We start from the raw sequence: 18459 nt of genomic DNA on the forward strand, positions 1-18459 counted from the left end.
TTTATATTTCATAACTGCATGTCATTAGACCAAAGCTTTCAACCAGGAGTTTGGATAGACAAATATATGCACACACAGCATAATAGAGAAATATTCCAAAGACTTTCTTCCATAACAATACTTTACAAGCTTGACTAGTATAATAGCCCATAAATTTAAAAAACAAGAATAAACAACAACAACTACAAATTAGACATAAGCAACCCTTCCTGGATGTTCCTTTGATAGAAGTCATACTTTTAAGCAGTTATCTAAAGAAAGCAAACTGTTATTTTCTCATACTATTTCTGAAAAACTTTGTAATATGTAATCTATACAGTTTGTGTGTGTTGTATAAGAACTACCCAACCTCCAAGGCATTTACTGATAACAGGGCACAGAACTCTAAAGGAAGAGATCATTGTATCCTAAACTAAGTTCGTGGCAGTGAACTGAAACTCTGTATAGAGTCTTTCACATTTATAACCCACGTATAATTCTCTATTCCAAGTTCCAATACAAATTCTTCACTGGAAACTGTTGAACGATGAATGACCTTTTACAATAGGTTTTAACAGAAAAATTTTAATTCTTCAATGAAAATAATTTTTTCTCTTAATTTATGATTTTACCTGTAATTATTTTTCTATTTGTATTGAACAGGACTTTAAAAAATATTTCCAAAATCAATATAGCTAGGAATAATCAAGAAATTAGATACAAAAGAATAATTGCTAAGGATTAATTAAAATACAGTCTACTTTTTTTTTGGTACCAGGGATTGAACTCGGGTCCTTGCACTTGTGCAGCAGGCGGCGGAACCACTGAGCTAAATCCCCGGTCCCTGCTTACTTTTATATGATACATAATAATGAAATTAGCAAACTTTCATGAAATTAAATATCCACCTTAGTGATGTTCAAATGTTTTATTCTGACCATTTATTAGATTAAAAAGAATGTTTTCTACTTACCACTTATTTTTAGTGTTATACTACAAATCTTAATACAACAACATTGGAGAATTATAATTTCTACAGATTGGTAAGGAAGGTAGGAAGTATTTTTTCTTTACAGATGATATTATATGAAAACTTCTTTAAAAAATCCAGAAACAAACAAACCTCTAGAACTAAAATGTGAGTACCAAGATGCAGGATTAATACACAATACTCAAACATTTTCTTATCTTGCTTCAAGGAAGAGATAGAATTTAAATTCTAAAATGTACTAGCCTTTACATTAGCAGCTTCAAAAATGGAACACTAGGTGTAAATCTAACTAAATAGTCACAAGACCTGAAGATCACAGAGTGTCATTCTGTTGCTCCGCCTTCTCTTCTGGGTCTTCATTGAAAATCACAGTATATCTTGACCACTCTGTGATCCAGCCATCTTCAGTTGGTCCCAGCAAGCATGAGCCCAAGCCAGGGCTTGAAACGTTACCAGACACAAATAATGTGTTTAGGCTCTTGCTCAAAACACTGAAAGAAATTGGCCTTAACCTTGAACCAAAATTCCTTAAATCCTTATGTAATCTTCATGCCCTGATTCTCTCATTGTGGACATATTATTGTGAATAATGTGAACATAAATATCTTTTTTTCTCACTGTCTGGCATGAAGGTAAGCTGCAGTACTGAGTATGTTCCACTAATAAATGCTTTGGACTGATCATCTTGGACTTCAGTGCTTGTATGAAGTCACGTTCAGATGCTTGTCCAGATGGTTTGGGCTCTGTCTTGTGGGAATTCTGCTGATACTTTTGAGACAACTCTAGATGCACATTTGGTAGGAAGAAACAGGAGGAAAATTGAATTTTTTGCTGAAAGAGAAACTACATAACTGGAGATATCATCCATGTTCATAGATAGGAAGACTCAATAGTATCAAGATGTCAGTTCTTCCTAACTTGATCTACAGATTCAATGGAATCTCAATCAAAACTTGCAAGTCATTTTGTAGACACTGAAAACCTGACAGTAAAATTATGTAGATCGAAAGGTAAAAGTTTTCAAATACCATTAACAATAGTTGGAGGACTGACATTTCCTAACATCAAGACTTATTCAAATGCTAAGTAATCAAGCAAAGGTGGTATAGGTGAGAGCACAGATAAATGGATTAATAAATGCAATAAAGTGCTCAGAAATAGATCCACATAAATGCTGTCAGCTGACCTTTAACCAAGGAACAAAATAACTGAATGTAGAAAAGATAGCCTTTTCAACAAATGGTTTTGAAAAAATTTACTGTTCACATGAAAAAAATATGAATCTTATAGTAAAAGTAACACAAACTTTAAGTTTTCCACAGTTATTTCCAAATGGAACACAGATCCAAATGTACAACATAAAACAGTGCACTCTTAAAAGACTACAAAGTCTGAATCACCTGGGGTTTGTCAATGGTCTTTTAGATGTTATATCAACAGCATGATTGAGGAGAGAACTAATTATTTTGACTTCATTGAAATTACAAATTTTTGCTCTATGAAAGACACTGTGAAAAGAATGAAAAAGCTAGTCATAGACTTAAAGAAAATATCTGCAAAAGAAATAATTGATAAAAGGTGGTTATTCAGATATGCAAAAAATTTTTAAAACTCAACAATAACAAATCAACCCAATTTAAAAATGGACCAAAGGCCTCAGGAAACACCTACCAAAGATGACCTAAATATGATAAATAACTATATGAAAAGATAATCTATCTCAAATTTTATCAGTAAGTTAGGGTCAGGATGACATTTCTGAAAGATTTTAATGAGATCAATTCCAAGAAACAAGGAAACTCCTGTAGTTTAAATATATTTTCTGCAGTGTTAATTACAGTAATTTTTTTCACAGGACATTTTCAATTTGATGTAGTTTATAAAGTCAAGAACCCCTTCTAATCAAATATCTGTCCGAAGTCCTTAGTATGCATTGCTTCATTTAAATACAAAAGCAAAACTTATATTTCCCTTATTCTACTGTAAAATGAGGTATGCCCTCACAATACATCTTTCCCTCCAAACTGTCCCCTCCCCAGTCCCAACTGGAATGGTTATTCAAAGCATGTGTAAGAACATATTTTTTAAAAAGAAATTCAAATACATTTCCAAGTGTTTAATGTATATGGTAGTCATCAAATTATTAAGTGATAATTATGACCACAGCAAAATGTAGAGTTTATCATTCAGTTTAAGATTTAGTTAGATAATTTTTTAGAATAGTATACTTTAAAATCTTTTATAAGGAGAATAGACACTTGTATAATGGTATAACTTTTTACACTCTATTAAATGTTAACTTTGAATCCTTAAATCTGCACAAGATTGCTAATCATTTAAAAAATCACTTAATTTCACTGCTTTATAATTCTGATTGAAGTTGTTTTGAAAAAATATTTTGCTGGATGAATGACTACCACCTCATTAATAAAGTAAAATAACTGCAATAAAATTATGAAGAAAATATATTTTCTCTTAAAATACTGGAGAACAAGGAGAAGGGAAAAGATAGTAAGAGTTACCCAAAATAGAAACAGAAAGTAATAAATAAATAAATAGTAATAAAAATTTATATATACAAAGTTTGTCAACAAACCTCTTTTACTGTTAATATTATAGAATTTTTTGAATCGTTGGTTATAGCATTTTCCTCTCTCATTAGAAGCAAGAAGTGTATTAAATATAAAAAAGAGCTACTCCTATGAAATTAGTATAAATTCTATTTAATATTCTCTCCTCGTAAAAAGGGACAATGATAGTCATGTTTCAACTGACAGCTCTTTAATAATTCCACTGGCAACATAAAAATGTAAAAAAAAAAAAAACAACCTTTCATGAGAGAAGATAAATCAAGGGGAAATGACTAAAGTGAAAATTGCTGCATTATGAAAAGGTCAGACACTCAGATTAACATAGAAGGCACTTATGGAAAACATTTGCATTTCCTGTCAAGTGATCAAAAACTAAAGCATAGAAAAGAAAGTTAACATGCATTACCCTGTAAAACATGCTTCCATGAGATCAATTTAGTTTTGCTGTAAAATATATTTTGGCAGTATTGCTAAGATCATTTTTTAAAATTTAAATTTAAATATAAAACACAGTCTCTTAATAGATGTGTCACTAAATATATAAATATATCAACTTGTCAGTTTTCAAAAATAATATGCATTTTTAGGGATTCCATTAATGCCTTCCTCCACCACCCTTCTTATAGATACATGAAGACATTTACACACAACTTTCAAAGTACTCTAGGTTGCCTGGTTGTGTTTGTGGCAAAAAAACAAAAACAAAAACAAAAAAACCTTTGAATTTCCTTTAGTACTCCAAAAGTCATATGTTTTAAAGCAATACTTTAGTGTACATAAAGGATAACTCACATTATTTTACCTAATATTAACTTTTAAACCTGTTCATGTAAATTTCATCATCAGTTTCATCAAATGATATAAATGCATTTAGAACTAAGATTTCTGCATAGTTATTCAGTCTTGTATGCCCTGGGGGGCTAGAATACCACCTAAAATGTAAATTCTCAAAAATATCTGTTTAGAAGAAAACATGAATAATTGATAATAATTAATATCTCCTATTCACATATATCTTCTAGTTTCATTGATTAGAGTATTCAATTTATGCTATATATTTATTGCCAATGAAAAATTATTTATCTTATATTAATCACTTGTGTATTTTTTTTCAAGTTGCCTTTGGAGCATGTAACACAGTTCAAGATTTTAAGGCACTATAAAGAGCCGGAGAATTCAGTAGCAGTATCATAAGAGCTATGACTCAGACAATTGTCAAAGAGTTTGTTGTGCCATGGGCAATACCAGTGTATCTTCCTTACTTGTGTTGATCTTTTAGGTCTTTTAATACTCTCTGCTATGGCTTATCTCTAAATTCCCTCAAAGCCTCATGGGGTCATAGGTGATGCTTTTTCAGAAGTGACTGGATTTAGAGTGTGTGATCTGAGAATCAAGGATGTGTGATTACTAAATTAGTTCACTGATTGGTTTGGCACAGCTCTGGGTGAATCATGGGAAGGCCTGTCCTGCATATGAGTGCTACTTGTCCTAAGGGTGAGTAGCCTTGATATAATGCAGAGGACAGAAAGAGGGATGCTGTGGTCACTTGCTGCTTGCTGCTCATGCTGTTTTCTGTCTGCCGTGACTGGTTCCCCTCTGCCATGCCACCCTGCCTTGAAGCCCACCAACTATGATCTGAAACCTCTATAAACTGTTAGCTGCAATTAACCTTTCCTCATTTAACTTTCAGTATCAGGTATTTTGTCTTAGCAACCAGAATAGTAATTAAGACATCTTCCATTTTCAGCATTTCCACACTGTACTCATATACATTTAAAGTCCATAAACATGTTAGTATAAGGTGAGATAATATGAATTATAATGCCTTCTAAGTATTGCTAGAAACCCAAATTTCATAGTCATTACTATCACTGCATCTGGAATATCCCATTTGACATGCATATTTAAGGGATACAATCATATCCTTAGCCCCACAAATAAGCGTGAAAATGTTTACTCATTGCACTGTTTAACATATCAGTATTCAATAGGAAGAAAACAAAATTAAGATATAGTATGTGTCACTAAGCAGTGTTTTATTATATTGGAAATGACAGTATGAGACATTTCTTTTATCAAAAAATTGCTAAAGTGTATATTCTTAGATATTAATCTCTAGCAATATTCTGCAAGGCACTTTTCCTATAAAGGAATTCAGGCACTGTTCACATAATTTTACACTTTCGCTTAAGAGCAGAATAAGCATAAATTCTAGCTAGTAACATCAAAACTATAAGCAACAATATGATGATTAAGTCACTGTGCATTAAAATATTCATTTTATCTTTGAAATGAGCTTTGATTTTAAACAATGTATCTTTTAGAAAATCCAGACACAAACTAACTCCTTTGAAGTCATTCCATGTCTTATAAGCAAAATTAATGTTGGAAGATTTTTGTTCCTAGAATGCCAATTTTAGTTTTTGATTCATATTTATATTAACTTCTTGAGTCAAATACATAAATTGAAACTTTTCAAAATTTCTTCTTTTGTACATGCAAACTTCTAAGATATGTTTCCCACTAACACAGATTTGGCTAGATCTCAATTGTATTCTTATTTTGACATCTGACAATTTTAATATCATTCAGTAAAAATATTTTCTAACTTAAATTGTGCTTTTACTTTGATAATGGGCTATTTACAAAACTATTGCTTGGCATAAAGCATTTAATGACTTCCTAGATACTTTTTTATTAATTAATTTTACTAAACTGTTTTATAACCCCAATTATGTGCAGTAGCACAATTGTATATTATTTAATGAAAGTCTCGAAAAGAAGTTTGCCAGGGCAAAGTGATTAACAGAACAAAAGCCATAGAAATTATTTCACAGCATATAGGCCTGGAGAATAACTGGAATAAAGGTCAAATTTTAAGTACTAAATGAGTGAAATTGATAATATATTTCTTCTCGAATCAGTAAATAAGAAGTAACTTTTTCTATAGTTACTTTGGAGAAGCTAAGACACTGTGGAATTTGGTCAAGCTGTGAGCAGTGTGAATATATATAAAGGCAGAGTGTCTTTCTGGTGAAAATTAGAAAATTATTTTAGTCATTGTGGTCATTTTAGTTTGGCTAAAAAAGAGATTTCTTTAAGCTGGAAAGTGGTAAGCATCCCAGTGAGAGGGATAATAGGGGTTTGCTTTATTTTGATTTGTAGGTAAAGATGCTGCAGATTTTCCCAGTGGTAATGTGAGCTCATTTTTTTTTCTACTAGAATTATTATTTTTTTAAAAAAACAATCATCTGGAAGAAATGGATTCTGAAAGATTAGTATAACATCCTCCAAAGAATGACAGAGGAAAGGCCTGTTAAGAAGTTAAAGAACTAGGGCTGAGGATTTAGCTCTGTGGGTCTGCCGCCTGCCTCACAAGCACAAGATCCCAAGTTTGATCCCTGGTACCAAAAAAAGAAGTCAAAGAACTAAAGTTCCAAAGCAGTAAAGGTGTCAAAGTAAACACAGGAAAAGAAAACAAAGACTGGTGAAGGAAAAATAGATGTAATTATTCACCTCTAATTTGTAGGAATGATATTCTAAATTTTTGATTTGTGGAATGTAAAATTATATTTCTAAAGAGTCTAATATGAATACAGGAAGTATAAAATGATAATTAATTTGAATGCTGATGATCAATCTGGATAAAATATGTTTAGCAGAAAACTACAAGTTTATAATCCCAACTCAGAAATAAATATAAATATTAAGAGCTAGAATATAAGTTACGAATGTGAAGACAGTGTTTTATATTTTTGATACAAATAAAAATTATAAAATGAGAATGGAGGCAAAAGAATATAAGGTGATATTATGAGCTAAATGCTTACTTATTTAGAAGACAGGCGAAAAGAGATGATAAGACTAGAAAGTACATATCACTACAGTCCAATACTAGTAGTTAAAGACATCCCAGTTAAATGTAATAATCACACAGAATACTGCATATATCAAGGAAGGAAAGAATTCCAAGAGAGGAGGAAGAGAAATGTTCAATAACTAATCTCTCTCTCTCTCTCTCTATCTCTCCTGCCTCCAAGATAAGCTCAGTAAACACTGACTAGTTTCTAACATGACCTTATTTAACATCCTCCAACTTGTTAAAATAGTTCAAAAGCAGTCTTTAGCATAATATGCCAAATAAGATTAGATTTGAGTTTAGTAGGTAAAAAAGATATTCTAAAACATATAATAGCAATCAAATTTGTTTTACATAATTCAAAATATTTTTTCTTTTTAAAGTCATTGTTATAGGAAAATACTGGTAGTATAAAGAAGTAGCTATTATAGCAAAGAAAGCCTTATAATCAAAATTAATGTGCAGAAGAAACACAACCGGTAAGAATCCCTTGGTGAAGTGTATTTACCAGATTTTCTTTGACAATGGACACTGAAATTGATTAATGATGCAAAAGTTTAACTACTGATGTAGTACTAAAAGATATTTAAAAGATTATTTTTAATTTTTTTAAATAGGACAAAATACAGTGCCCTAATGTATATGTTATAAATGGTAAGCAGTGAGATGGTCAATAATGTCTTTTATTAAATCATTGCTTAAATTATCTACGAATGATTTTCAGGAAAGAATGATTATTTCAATGAATCAGTTATTCTCTTGATAATCTCTATATAATAATCTCTAGGAATCAGCTGTGGAGTGTGGCTAGTTTACAACATGCCCTCTTCTCTCAGAACTATCAGATGATCAGGCCTGCATTTTGGTAACCCTCACAGCAGAACCGTGTGGCCGTACATAGAAACACATGTGGGTCCTTCCATCATGTGGGGCACAGTTAAAATGGATTCAGCATAGATGACAGACAGAGAGATGTCAACTAATGTGTGCTTTCCTAGAATTTACAAAAACTTGTCAGTCTCCATAGAAGTTAGAATGTCAAATATGAATCTGTGGAAAACAGAAACAGAAGAACCTGATTATTTCCCTGATTTTGTCCTGGAATTAGCAAAATTGCAATTAAAAAACACAACTACCTTACAGAGATGAGAATCTAGAAACATTTGAAAAAAAAAATAAAAAGAAAGGGGACTAATTTCCTAACTCCAGGACAAGAACATAAAACTGATTTATTCCATAGGGTTTACAACATTTTCGCTTTTTATCAATTACGGCATGACTCCTTCCAGTCATAGTCCAAGAGAAAAAATACTACCAAGAAAGGAAAAGATTTTGTAATTTTTTTCTTCATATTTTCACATCCGCGGGTATTCAGCAGCTGAGATGGGCCACAGTGGCCCTAACCTTTTCCTTCACACCTTTATGTGGCCCCTCCCTTTATGCGTGAACTAAACTCATTAGCTTGCTTCTAATACACAGAACATAACAAAAGTGATGATCGGTGATCCGGTTACAAGAAAAAAGAATTTGAGGTGTGTCTTAGACACTCACTTTCTCTTGCTCTCCATTAGGTTACCTGTATTAGGGGAGCAAACTGCAACGTTTGAGTCATCCTATGAGTCTTACAACTCCTATGGCAACATGAGAACATGAGAACTGAAAACCAATGAGGAACTGAAGCCTGCCCAAAACCATAGGGGAGAACTTGGAAGCAGATCTTTGAGCCCAGGTTTTCTTAAAATGACTCTAGTCAAGGCCGATAGCTTGGATGCAACCACATAAGATACCTTAAACCAAAGGCACAGAACTAAGCTGCATCTAGAATTTAGACCCTGAGAAACTGACATAATAAGTATCTGTTGTTTCATTAAATTTTACAACAGTTCATCACTTCTTGGACTGTTGGATAAGATCAAGTGTACAATGTTTCATTATACAGATAGGGAAATTCTAATATATCATGTGACATTGTTAATATGATATATATGTACATATATATGCTTAAACATTAGCTTGTCTCCTATAGAATTTCTAGCAGAATAGCTACATATAAAATGTGATTCATGAATCCATTTGATGAATTTAATTCTTGAAAACAATTTAATGAATCATATTGTTGAAACAAAGGAGACACAACTTCTGGAAATATTGGGAACTTTTATCTCAAAACATTTCCCAATATTTGTAGACCACTATATAATATTTATTTAGCACATTAATATTAATCTACTAAAGGAAAATTTAGAAAGAAAGGTAAATAAGTGGAAAATTCAAAAGCTATAGGGTAGAAAAGGTCCAACTAAGAATACCCTATGTAATTTGTATCAGTACTTTAAAATTTTTCACAAGTGTTGAAATTTGCGTGATACATTCAAGCAGAATTTATAGCAACTTAGCATCTGTACAGTAGTGTATTATAAAAAGTCTCAAAGCAATAATTGCTATTCAGTATTCATAGTTTAATGCAAGTGACTTGTGATTTTAAACCATTTTAGAATTATCATATGTAAAACTCACATGTGAAAGTTGTTTATATCAGATAATTTGGGAGAAAAGATGTGCACTTATTCTCTTTTTTCCTCCACTATATAAAGAAAGAAGAAAACATTGCTTTGCATTTAGTTTTCTTTCTTGTGTGCATGAGTTTGTGCAATTATAAAAAAATCACAGTTGTATTTTATATTCTTAACATTTAGATATTGGGGATCATTACATTAACACCTTCAAAAATACATTAATTTGAAAATATTTTGTTTTATATTTACAATTCTGGTGCTGAGAAATTCTACATGTTTTGATAAAGTGATAATGACATGTTAAAAGTTCAAAACAAATTCCAATGTCTTCAGAGCAAAGATAAGTATTTACATCCAATCATATGAAAACATCCATTTCTGGATGCTCATAGCCACTGCCAGTGCAAAAACTTGAGAGACCCCAGGCAAGGAGAAAACACAGTTGGTTAATTACATCCTCTTTAAGAGCAGAATGAGTTAAGAAAAACTTCTAATAGCAAAAGGACAAAGTGTATTGGAGTCTGATGACATTTTATTTAGTGAAACATTATATAAAAATTTGGCCAATGGGGGACATTCCATATAATCACAGAAAGAAAAAGCTAAAATTAACCTCAACTAGCCCTTAAATTCTTATACTTTGTTGAAAAGAGATGGAATTAGGAATAAAAAGCTTATGGAATTTAATCTGATGTGCACATAAAATGTTTTTATTTTGGTTATACAATATTAGATGACATGTTCAGATACTCAGAATATTATTCAAAGGTATATTCTTATTTATTGTATTTGTTGATAATTATATAATGTGTTCAACCTGGTTTGCAAATAAACTTCACTTCTATAACTTTAAATCACTGGTTGTAAAACAGGTTAATTCATATTAACAAAGGAGGATAGTCTTAGGGGCTGCTACTTTCCAAGTATAGAAAATCCTCCTCAAAACAGAGAAGAGACTTTTTTTAACCTCAAAGGAACTGGATTACTCAGAGGTATCAGTTGTTGACATGATATCTGTTCATTCCATGAATACCTTAGTGTGTATTTCGCACAAATCTATATCTTTCAGACGACACTGCAACCATCTGAATGAGGAAATTAAGACTGATACCTCACCTCAGACACCATAGACGTTTTCCTACTTGCCCCACTGATGCCACTTTTAGCAAATGAATAGAATCGAGAATCATAATTCTTGAATTCTGTTAACACTTTCAATATTCTTTTAATATGAAACAGTTTTCAATTTCAGTTTTGTAATGTTGACACCTTTGAACATTACAGACTAATTATATTGCAGTAGAATGTTTCTCAGTGTGGGTTTGTCTGATGTTTCTTCATGACTACATCAAGGTTACCTAACTTTAGCCAGAGTATCATAGAAATGATGCATTCTTTGCACTGCAACCTATCAAGTGGCCTATGTCCTACCGTATCATATTCCAATAATAACTATGTTACCTTTGATTACTTTAATATGGTGGTATCTTCTAGGCTTCTTCATTGTAAAATTAACACATTTCCTTCTTGTTTTTCCTATTTGAAGTAAAAGTACTTTGAGGCTAAGTAAACATCTCATTCCTCATCAAATTTTCATTTTATTCATTCATTTATGTACTTGTATGATCAAGATTACCAGCATTATTCACTGGGTTATAATTAGGCACTACCATTACTCTGATTTCCAACTGTTCCACATTTGGTTTGTTGTTAACCCATTAGGCTGAATTCTGGGTCCTTCGGACATGCCCCTCATTCCTCAATTGCCTCCTTCCCTCCTAGAATAAGATACTCCAGGTTCATCCTGTTATTTTTCAGTTTCAGGTAAGCATCAACCATTACTGCAAGGATCTTGTTTCCTTGTAGCAGGGGCAGGGGGTGTATTTAGAAACCAAGGTGTAGACTTGAGGTGTGCTGATTACAACTGGAGTGTCACTGCTCCCTGGTCCTTTCAGTGAGTGCAGTGAGGGGAACAAGAAATGTATTCAGTTAGATAGATAGATTAGATAGATTAGATAGATAGATGGACAGATTTAAATTTATATCTAATTTTACTATCAAATTATATTCAAGACTATGAAATCACAGCAATTTTCCTGATTTTAATATAATAATTCAAGATTTATTCTGATTTCTCCCTCTCCATTTTGTATATTTCTATCCTCAAGGAAGGAAGTTGGCTCCCACTTTTTTTATATAGTATCTGTTAGATCAGCCTGTTTATAATAATTTTTTCATCATAAACTATCTCTTCTTCTAAATTCACATGATGTACTTCTTGCTCTTGCTGCCCATAAATGCATGGCCTTTGACACTTTTTTCCCCTACTCTTCCGTAATCACTTATGCCCCGAATGGACACCAGTATCTCTCCAGTTGACTATTACTGTATCTCTAGTGAGACTGTGGTCCACTGCACAGGGTCAGTGCTGTGGGTTCATAACTGACATCCTATAGAACTTGTCCCTGGGTGAGTACAACCTGTTTCTGTTTTTCAGCCTCCAAATCTTCATAAAATTACAATCCTACGTGAACACTTTCTGCACCCTACATGAAGAGAGAGACCTCATTCTGAAGTTTCACACCTTGCCTCACCAGGTTTGAACATTCACCATGTTCCATTCTACTTAAAGTATTCAAGACTGACTTAATCATAATTCTGCAAAGAGGAGGACTTTCCCACTTTCTGCTATCCCTAATTTAATAGTTTGGCCCTTACCACTCTACCAAACTTCCTTCATTTTTAAAGCCCTTTACTTACTATTTATTGGTCAAAATCCTGAGTAACTATTATGATATGCTTGGTTCATTATCTAAGACATTCCATTTTTTTTAAGGACAGGGTCTCATTATGTATTTCAGCCTGGCTTTAAACTCACCATCTAATCCAGGCTGGCCTCAAACTGACTGTGATCTCTCTGCCCCAGTCTTCCAAATGCTGAGACTAAAAGCGTGCACCATTAAGCCCAACTGTATGATCTTCTTAATTCCTTTTGTTAGCTTCTTTTTTTCTCATGAAAGCACCCCAGTTTTGACAGTAAATTATAAGTACTTTGTCGGTACTGGCCCAGACCCTACTTTTTCTTTCAACCTTCTTCAATTTCTGTATCCTTTAATAGTTTTTCCTCTTATCTCTTACATATTCATATGCTGAGTTTGCCACAGGGCTCTCTCTTTGGAAATATTCTTTATCTCACTAATGACATAAATGATGTTTTTCAGTTCAGTAACTGTAGAGATCATTTAATTGGTGACACTTGTTAAATGTAGTTGTTCGGGACCTCCACCTTGAATTCCATATTCACATATCCAAATGCTTACTACACATTTTCAGCTAAGTAACAAGTAGGGATCTTAAATTCCATATGTTAAAAATGTGACGGTTAAACTTAACTGTCAACCTAATTCACTTGGCAACGAGGTAAGATAACCACACAACACACTTTGGTGTGTGTCTAGGTGAGTCACAGAAGTGTCATGTGGAGTTCTTATCTGGTCTTTCACTCCTCCCTCTCTGGCACTGCTCCTCTGCTCTCTTCCCAGCCATCATGAACTGAGCAGCTTTGCTCAGTTTGCCCTTCCACCATGATGCTCCTGCCTTTGAGTCAGCTGACCGTGGACTGAATCCTCACCTTTTTTTCCTATAAATTGTAGGTATTAGACATCTTGTTCTAGTTGTGAAAATCCTACTAATACAAAAACAGAATTCTATCCTTGCTCATAATCTTCCTCCTCCTGCTCCTTTACCATCTCAGGTGAGGACAACTCAGCAAAAGCCTAAACCCTTGGGATCATGTTCTCAGACCACATATTCTACCCATTATTTTAGTTAATCCCACTGCACGTGGTTCAACATGTGTTGAAACATGACTAGTTCTTTCCATTACTGTTGATGTTTCCCTGGAGGAAATCTAACTTATATTAATTACTACTATATTTTTTATAGTAAACAGTATTCTACTTTTACTCTACCATTCTCTTAAATTCCCCTCTTCGCCCAATACAACTTTAAGTATATTCTCGACACTATTGACAGTAATCACAAAACACAACCCAGGGCACATATTCCTATTAAGAACACTGCAACGACTATACCTCCTCATTTTACCCAAAGTAAAAGCCAACACCCTCACAAAAGCATTCCAGGTCTTGCGTGATCAGGCGCTTTCTTACTTCTTTGAGCTTAACCACTGCATTCTGCCCAGACTGGCTTTATTTCAAACACATTGATCTCCTTAACATTCTAGAAACATCCCAGCATGCTCCAGCTCACTGTACTGCCTTGAGTCCTTTGCTCTAGTTTTCTCTCTGCCTGGATTTCTCTTCTCCAGATATACAACTGATTAGCTTCCTCGCCACTTTGTATCTTGCCTCAAGCATCACCAACACAATGAAGCTCTCCCTGCCCACTGTCTTCTGTCCTCACATGCTGGATCTCCCTCCATCTTCTCTGTATTTTGATACCACTTAGCCCTTTAAAAATATTTTATCCACTTTGTATACTGTCTTTGATGCGGATAGCTTCTCTCTTTACATTATAATGTAATGCAGCATGGGAAAGAATGGGAACTTGTGTCTGATTTGCTCACAGATATCTGCTAAGAACCTGTAACAGTACCTGCCATATTTTAGGTGAAAAGTAAGTAGTGGATGAATAAATAAGTAAAAGCATTTAATATAAAACAGTCAACATCATCTATAAAAGATGAGAGCATACTTGGATTTAAGTAGACAATAACTTCCTCTATTTTTAATCAGTAAGGTTATAACTATACCAAATTCACTTAAGACTTATTTCAAAATACCCTTGAATATTATACCTGATATTCTATCATAATAAGGTATCCAGGTATCATTACTTAATAAATTAGGTGTAGCCATTCTTTTATCTCCTAAGAGATAACTTACTTGGACTTCAGAAATGACAATTCACCATTATTAATATAATATAATATGCTAATCTCCTATTGCTTTGAATTATTTTCTAAACAGAAATTATAATTTTATAAATAAAGCAACCAAAGCTTCACATTTGCATAATAATAATTTTCTAATGTTTTTAATCTTTAAATTTTAGCAGCATGAATTTTCTAAAGTTTTTTGTATGATCATACTGTATATAAAATTTCACAGCATAAAATTGCATAATTCACCAAATGTTTCTCCATTGCAATACTGATTGTGATGTTGCTTACTGATGTATTTTTTCCCTTTTTGCTTTCTTTTAATTATTTTTCTCAGAAAACATTTTCAGATATTAGATTACTGGATCAAAGTATATAATGTATAACTATTCCAATTAGAAGATCACTGACAATAACAAAAACATGCTAAACCATATAAACATGCTTTCCCTCCTCCAATTCACTTGCACTAAATCAATTTTTGTTTTAGTTTTGTTACTTAAATACTATTTTTCAACATTCTCTGCATTATGACTTTAATATGCATTAAATATATTATATTTTAACATGCAAGTCATTGATCTTTACTATGTTGACAGAATTGTTCCATATCACTGCATTCCCACTTCAGAGAATACTTATCTTCCCATATGATCCCCAAGTCCCTCTCCACTCCTACCAGGGTCCAGGCAACCTGGTGATCTACTTCCTCTTTCAGTATCCTTGTCCACATAAGAGGAATCATTCAATATGGGGTCTGTTACATCTGATTTCATTTCACTTGTTATAACCAAGTTTTATTCAACTTTTTGACTCACAAAATTTTAGATTTACTATAGATCTGTTCACAGAAATACTTCCTGATGTGAACTCTTAGAGTGACATATACAACCTGGTAATTGCTCAGCAAATTGTAATTGCTCAGTAAATTACTGATATACAAATTCATGTTACATAATTTTTAATCTGAAATATTTTAAAACAATGTACAAACATACAAAATTATTAATATTTATGGATTTGAACAGAAAATGTCTAGATGCAAGCACCCCTGTCTGGAAAAAATATGAATACGTTTTGTTTTGAAAGCATTTCTCCATCTACATTTCTCTTATGCAAATGTTCTCACTCACTTTGTGGGCATCCTTGCTAAACTACTGACCTGTCCTTTTAATAGGGGCTTAAAAACCCCAACATCTCTATTATTGACCACTGTGCATCTTAGTACTTTTCAGTGGCTCAAGAGCACAGTTTCCAGTGTTCACAAAAGCATGCAAATACAAATTAATGATGAATAGAGTATTTTACAAATACATAATTTATAACAAGGTATTTATTACTTTCACTTTCTTCTTCTAACCAAACAGTCACGCACCCTGAAAAGACTGCTTCTGCAGCCCTCTCCCGATGGCTTTCTTTCACGTGACTCACACACTGAGCTTAGAAGCAACATGGGTGTCTCCTGCTGTCCCGTCATTGCCCCCTAAAATGATTACTTTCCAATCTCGCATCATCAAGCTGTACTGTTCTTTCTTTATATAAAGATGTATATATTTTCTACTATAATTATTTCTCACTAACTCTTGCTTCCTCTACATTGTAACTCACACAAACAGAATTCTATTTTTAACTTCCATGTAGGTGGTACTTAAAATTACTTTGATGATAATGATTTTTCTTCCAGTCAACTTCCGCCACTAATTTCTACGGTTATAATTTCTTTCATGTTATTGCCAATAACTACAGAGGTCCACAATCTTAACTTTAAGCGAACTCCTTCTTATATTTCAACTCCTAGCAATTCTTCTACCCCACAGTCTTCTCTATTTCCCTCACCATGCTTGTATCCTCCCTTCTCTATTGACCCAGTTTTGAGCCAATGATTATGAAAGTCACTTTTTCTGCAATCTCCCTTTCCTTTCCTCTCACTTCGTCATACACACTTAGGAAAGCTTCAAGTCTGCCTTTATATGCAGGCATCAGTACATGTTTGAAAGGAAAGAGATGCTTCAGTATTTGGTCTCACTTTAAACTAATGACCACTAAATTCACGTGGGCCCTACAATCATACACTACTTTTGCAGAACATTCACTCTCTGTTTCCTCTTAAAGGTCACTACCATAGAAAAACACATGGCTCAATTCAAATTATTTTCTCACCTTCTAAATGGTCCCTTTCTTTAGACTTCCACATCCCAGCTACTTGCAATTCTCTTGTTCCAGTTGTATTTTGGCTCTTTAAGAATACAGTAAAACCATATTCTTAATTCATCCTTTTAGTATAATCTCCTCTGCCTGTAACATGAATTAAATCATCACCATCTTTCCTCTAGATTGTTTCAGTAACTTCACAAGAGGTCTCCCAGACTCTTGTCCTTGAACCCATATATTTTTGCAAGAAATCCAGAGTAATCCTCTGCCTTTAAGTTTGGCTACTTTTCTTTCTTCGTTAAATGTAAGTTCTGTGATGGCAGAGATTTTCCTCATTTGGCTACTCTTTAGTCCTAGAGAACAGAGTTGCATTCATTCAATAAATATTTATAAAGAACATGTGCCTAGGCACATGCAAGGAAGGACCATGATAGAAAAGCCTGCCCCCTTTTTGAACATGTCATTAAATAGATTGAGAAGATAACGTAGAAAGACCAGCTTAAAAATGTCATGTAAATCTTTGATAACATCTTATACTTAATCATAGCTAGTTCCAAAGAGATTAATTTTTTATTTTTTATTTATTTATTTATTTATTTGGTACTGAGGATCAAACTTGGGACCTTGTGCTTGTGAGGCAGTTGGTGGAGCCGCTGAGCTAAATCCCCGGCCCCCAAAGAGATTAATTTTTACTCATAAATATCTACAAGCTTCAATTGATACACTGAGTACAGCCTTAATTGACATTTTATGGTTTTAGAATGTGTGAAATTGGACACTGAAAACATGGTTTGCTGTATGGTAATGTTTACCTGGTCCATGTTAAGTTAATGAAGCAAGAAGCTGAGAAGGAAATAGGAATGCTCAAGGAAGATATGCATAAGTTAGCAAATACAGGTTATCACTTTTTCTGGCTACTTAATGCTTTTGAGAGAAATGAGAAAAACAGATTTGAGCAAAAAGACTAATCCTCAAAGAATAAGGAAAAGGGAAAGAAATATATTTAGAAAAATACTAACTTTCATCTTTACTTAAATACACAGCCTCATTATGAAGATACATCTGTGATATTGTTAGTCAACACTGATACTATTATGATTATAATAAGAATTTTACATGTACATTCAATATGTGATAAGAGAAAAAAGGAAATAGTCATGATGAACAAATAAACAGGGATATAATTAAAGGAGTAGGCACAAAAAGATTAAAATTTTGTTTTTTCCCCTTTATGGCTATTTTCAAAATGAATCAAATAAAAGCACATTAGACTAATAATTGAAACATTTCAGTCCAATTATATCTAATGATTTTATAACTCTTTCCTTATGCTTCTCTGAGAATATAAACTGAATAGCACATAAAATTTTTATTTGTGTATTTATGAAAGTCCTCATCATAAAAATATCAAACAATGCAGAACTGTTTGACTTGAAAAGTGAAATCTCTTGTTATCTCAAGGATTAGTC

At 33.0% G+C, this 18459-nt stretch overlaps 1 protein-coding gene across 2 annotated transcripts in view; it reads right to left on the reverse strand.

The window, feature by feature from the left end:
* Positions 1–18459, reverse strand: part of Spock3 (SPARC (osteonectin), cwcv and kazal like domains proteoglycan 3) — a 384839-nt gene that overhangs the window by 144874 nt on the left and 221506 nt on the right. The gene's annotated exons all lie outside the window — the stretch shown is intronic.

The sequence above is a fragment of the Heterocephalus glaber genome, unplaced genomic scaffold, assembly GCF_053883595.1.
Source record: "Heterocephalus glaber isolate CG9 unplaced genomic scaffold, H.glaber_assembly_v1.0 deba00001461, whole genome shotgun sequence".
Classification (NCBI taxonomy): Eukaryota; Metazoa; Chordata; class Mammalia; order Rodentia; family Bathyergidae; genus Heterocephalus; species Heterocephalus glaber.